Raw genomic sequence first — 5,671 nt, 5'->3', positions numbered from 1 at the left:
GACCAGCAGGACAGCACCCTCTGGTATAATGACAAGGTATGGACGCAGGAGAGAGTCCAACAGCTTCTCCAAAGAGTCACTGGGGTGGTGCAGCACAAGAAAAGCATGGCTGACACCCCAAACCCAAAGGTGAAACTGCAGGTGAAGCCAGAGAGGATGACCCAGATAAGTGGGCTGGACAAAGGCACCCGTATCTCCTTCTACATCGGCTTTTCCATGAATGGTCCTTTTGCCTTCGACATTAAGGTGGAGCCACACCCCAAGTGACAGTTTCATACAGCAAACCCGGACATCAAGTCTTAAGTACATACTCACACACTCACACACCCAGGCACCAGGTCTTAAGCACAGACGTACACACCCAGATGAGTGTCTAAAAGAGACTAAGGGAATTCAATTTTTTCATCCTGTAAGTGTGAGACACTCCCTTCAGACTAAAGAGACTCTGTTCCTTCAGCCTGTCAGTCTGGGAAACTCCCTTCAGACTAGAGAGACTCAGTTCCTCCAGTCTGTCAGTGTAGGACATTTCTTTTAGCCCAGAATGTTTCTTGTTCCTGTTCTCTGAGCAAATTCTAGAGCAGCAATATATATATATGTTTTCTATAACATGATTAGCAATATTGCACACTATTTTGTATACTGAACTTTTTCATTACAAATCATGTAATGCTTTGTTTGCCTTTGAATTGCTTTGTTTTCTTTGAATTGCATCTCCATGTTGCCTAGAAGATATAAATGTGTCAACAAACAAGTCATGTCCATAAGTAGACTTGTCTTAATCAGCATTTGCCATTTTGCATCTAAAGTTTGTTTATACTACTTATAACACTTTGCACTTTGGGCATTAGCCTATGTTAAACTTCATATATGTATTTTAAATTTAATTTGCCTTTTCTACAAGGTTTAATAGTCCTCTTATATACTTTCTTTAAATTCAGTTTATAGCTTTGTTTAATTACTTCAATGAATGTTTTATTGGCATTTAGCTGTGTCCACTGGTTTCATAAGTTATTTTGTCCCTCCAGTGTTTCATCCTTTGTGTGAATGGGACACCTTTGATGTCACTTCCTGGATTAAAAAAATACATCTACTTCCTGGTACTGTGTCAGTTAATGATTGGTGGAGTTGGGTCACATGATCTGGGGTTTACACACTCACCTGTCTCTCAGGGAAGAGAGTAAAGACAAGACTACAGCCCGAGTGCATTGATTGCTTTGCTCTACTGCGGGAAAGGCAACCAGGTGCTAAATCTAAACATTTGATTTTCCCTGTAGTATTCATTTTTTATATTCTGTTGTAATTAAAGTTTTACACATTCAAATTTGATCCTCTGTCCTGCTTTTGAATAAAGTATCCTAAAGTGTGGCATGGCAGTGCAGTGGTTAGCCTTACTATCCCAAAGCTCTGGGGCCCTGGGTTCAATTACTGGCATGCTGTCTGTGTAGAGGTTGTATGATCTCCTGGTGTTCATGTGGGCTCCCTCTGGGTGCTCTGGTTTCCTCCAACAGTGTAAAGATCTACTGGTAGGTTAAATGCCTTCTGGGAAAATTGACCCTGGTGAGCCTGTGTCTGTATCATGTGATGGACGGGCATCCTGTCCAGGGTGGCCCTGCCTTGTTGCCTGCTGATATAGACTTCATCTCCACCTCGTCCCTATACTGGATAAAATGGTTTAAACATGAATACAGTAGATGAAAGTATCCTAAAGGATTCCATTTTAATTTCTACCCCCACAATTCCTTAAAGACCATGTTGTTGGAGCCGATACCTTGGCATCTTTCAGGAAACAGCTGGGTGAGATTCTGGGATCAATGAATTACTACTGACTAAATGGGTCAGTTGGGCAGAAAGGCCACCTCTGGTTTGTGCCCTGTCTTGTGTCCTCACCAATCACATTATAGTATTTATAGACACTATTAATGTGCTGAATATCTTATGTGTATAAACCAACAATTATGTTTTTTTATGAGCACTTTGCAAGTCAGCAATAGTACTCATACCACACAATAGAAAACAAACCCAGAAAACTGACTAAATCAAATTTTAGTAAAAATAATAGTGAGTACTAATCAACAGTTTTAATGAATAGATGGGTCTTAAACGAATTTTGGAAATGGCTGATCTGATACTTATACAGTAAAGCGCTTTTTGGACACTACGTAAGAACTTCCTACTGCACTGTGATTTACAAATCTAATCCCAGAATTCTCACACCTGCCAGAATCACAACAGGCCCCAATCCTGCTGGGAGAGGGAGGGGGGAACTCAGTTGAACTGGCAGCCCAGTATGTGATCTCCTGTCACTGCCTGAGGAACAGTGAGTCTGTCTCCCAATAATGCTCCATATGTTTGTATGTAAATACTGTATCATATGCTTGTGTCTGTATTGTAAATGTCTGTCGATTTTTTTTTGTTTTATGTTGATTACATTTGTTTTGCTTTGGCAACACTGATTGTACTCATCAGTCCTGCCAATAAAGCAGCTTGAATTGAATTGAAGAGCTTGACTTGCAGGCCAGTCAGTCCCCCTGCAAAAAAAAGACGTCACCTTTGTGCGGGGATCTGGTGAGCTCTATGATGGTGCTCCCCTACAAACAGCACAATAAAATGAATTAGTTAATGTAGCTTACAGGGGATAACAACGCCTGCAATTTGCTTTCAAGGTCTGTTTGGATGGACGTTTTGCATTTTTTTGGTGTGAATAGTATCATTGAATCAGTCTCCAATATCCTTAATGTAACCACAATAAATGCCATTTTAGCTTTTAAAAGAGAATATTAGGAAACAAACGCATTTTTCCCCCCAAATAATTTAGCTGGCAGCAGACCATATCAGCCCTATGCACAGAGTTTTGTCAACGCTTAGCTGTGTCGATGGGTATTAACAATGTATGGAGTTCTGCTATAGTAAAGAACACCCTGTTCACTGAAGTAGCCCCAGAGTCTCAGCCAGCAGAGGTGCCGTAGCTACAATATGTTCTGTGTCTGTTGGAGTGGGAGGTCAAATGTCATATTTTATTAAGAAACACTTCGGTGGATACAGGGGCGTAGGCATTAATTGATTTTTGGGTGGGCCTGTGCAAAAGTGGGTGGTCCGGGCTCTAACTGACCGTCCTGCCAGCATATGGGCACCCCTCCAATCCTCGAGCGGTATAATCAAACAGTACAATTAGCGGAACGTTATATATACATACTGTCTCTCTCACTCACAAACACACACAGGTTAAGCAACAATTACGCTACTGTACCACGGCGGACACACACACAATCACTGCCTGCCTCTGTTGTGAGGTTTCGACCTTCTAGACCAGAGGCAGGGTCGGGGCTTGGAATTGAATATGGCGATAATCTCGTCACTGTCTAAGAGTCGGCAAATTCCCGTTCAAATGACGGCTAGTTTGCAAATGTCTCTCATATGAGGACTTTGTCTTTAGCTAAAGAAAAGCTGCAAGAGTTCATTTTCACGTGTTGCTTGTAACAGTTCTAAGTATTTCGTATGCCTACTTTTAGACTGTTCAGTAGTTTTACGAGTTACTCTAAAGTTAATATTTAATTGCAAAACACAATGAACACAACGCAAAACGCAAGATTCAAAATCCGTCCGAAATATTGTATTTAAAATACCATGCAGGATTTTCCTTGGTTAGCTCCGTAAAGTTGCCCCCCCTCATTCGTTAGTGCCACGTTTGTGCCCGGCTTGTGCCATGGAAAGTAACTTCCCAGCTTCTTTCTTTCCCGAAATATAGCGCCTTCTTTTTGGGGTGTGTGACGTCACTCAGCCCCACTACTATGTCGTAGGGGAACCGGACCGGTCTCATTCGCACGTGCTGCGTTTGTGCCGATTTGTGAAGTAACTTCCCAGCGGCTCTCGTTCCCGAGATATAGCGCCTTGTTTTTCCAGTGATCACGTGACCATGCACGGTGACTTTGACCTCCAGTGACCCCGTCTGCCGAGTTCAACCGTCTGTTACCGGTGTGAGAGTAACAGGTCTGCAACTGTGTTCCTCTGTTTGCCCGGGTGCGGGTCGTCGGTGGATTTTGCATTTAATATCAGTGTCTTCTGTGCATTTGTGTGAGCAGGAAAATTAAATGTCACGAATATCACATACCCTAATCAAAAGAGTTGCGGGTGTAGTCTGAAAAAGTAAACACTAGCAAACAGTTGCATGTTCTTACCAAGAGGCTTTAACGAGCACGTCTTCATACTTCGTAGCGGTGTGCATTTTTCTCACTGTCTCCTTCTTAAATAAACACGCGCACCAAGGGACGTATAAAGATTCGACCGTCAGTCGAGCCACGTGTTCAAAAAGGCTTGAATCTGCAACTTTAGAACAAAAAGACCACTGTTGCACTTTTTATTTAAAGCACATTCGTTAACGTGAAAAAGAACCACGGTGTTTTTTAAGGGGCACTACGTACAAGGTTGTCGCGGGTAGTAAATAACACATCCGAGAAGCAATACTGGAAAGTCCACCGTCTCGCACTTGCGGACCGCGGCAATATTGGAAACATGTTTTATTTTAAATTAACAGAAGTGAACATATATCTGAATTATTTAATAAACTGTCATTGTTCGATGTTTGTATTTACAGGGGTCTTTTGCGCAAACATGAAGCGACAGTGCTTTTATCTTTGTGTTTCCGGCCAGTTCTTGGTGTAGAATACACACCTGCCCTCTGAAGACACTGGTATGGGCGCCTGTGTTAGATCCTCAGGTGAAGTCGAGTCTTCTGCAGTCTGCAATGTAATGACCCAGACATGTTTGCACGTCCTGCTCCACGAAGTTGCCCACCCGCCGGTCGAACAGCACAAACGACGAAACTCACCGCAATCGTTAGTGCTGCGTTTGTGCCGGTTTGTGTAGCTGTAAGTAGCGTTTGTGCTGCTTTCGTTTCCGAGATATAGCGCCTTGTTTTTTCGGGTAATCAAGTGACTATCTACAATGACGTTTACAGGTACTTACAAACTCGGTACCTAAACTCCTGATTGTGATGAAAGCAATGGGGGCAATTTGTTTTCCGAGTCTGTCTGGACGGGTGGGGTGGATGTTTCAATATATTTCAATATAGCGCCTTCATTTCTTGGCTGTGACGTCACTCTGTGACGTACAAAACAGCAAAGTCACGACCACCAGATCTTTCAGTTGTGATCTTTTCATCAGTTGACCACAGACTTTGTAGCCTTTACAGGAATAAACACATTTAGGGAGGAGTTACTATGTTAGTTCATTGGGTGAGGTGTTTTCTTTTCATTTTTAACCATGTTCTAGAAAATGTATTGCTTGTGTACTCCTTTCGTTGGTGAAGAGACACCAGTTTCCAAATTACCGCTGGTACAACACGAGAGCCCATATTCACATTTATAGGTATTAGTTTCAAGATCGATATAATTTAACAATAAAAAACAAAATTGAAAGCACGAGCATAATAATATAACGATCATAGACCTTACATATCCATTTTTTAAGTACAAAGCAAAAGGTGTTTCCCCCACCTTAAATATACGATTAAAATTGTTCAAATACCATGTATTACAGAAATCAGCGGAGACAGTTATATTGCAAATAAAAAATGTATTTACTTCGAAGAGTACGGGACATTGTGAATCAATAAAGACGTTTAAAAAATAAGCCAATGTAGTTATTTTGCAAATAAGTAAAGTATTTTAAAAAT

At 41.6% G+C, this 5,671-nt stretch overlaps 1 long non-coding RNA gene across 1 annotated transcript; it reads right to left on the bottom strand.

Moving 5' to 3' along the window:
- Positions 1-4,460: 4,460 nt before the first annotated feature.
- LOC138239357 (uncharacterized) lies at positions 4,461-5,022 on the bottom strand. Its single transcript, XR_011189813.1, has 2 exons — positions 4,826-5,022; positions 4,461-4,736 (listed from the first exon to the last, which is right to left on the bottom strand). It is a non-coding gene; the product is annotated as an uncharacterized lncRNA (long non-coding RNA).
- Positions 5,023-5,671: the final 649 nt, after the last annotated feature.

Source organism: Lepisosteus oculatus, chromosome 6 (assembly GCF_040954835.1).
Source record: "Lepisosteus oculatus isolate fLepOcu1 chromosome 6, fLepOcu1.hap2, whole genome shotgun sequence".
NCBI lineage: Eukaryota > Metazoa > Chordata > Actinopteri > Semionotiformes > Lepisosteidae > Lepisosteus > Lepisosteus oculatus.
Note: the sequence above shows the minus strand (reverse complement) of the source record. Positions and strands in the feature narration are given on the sequence as shown.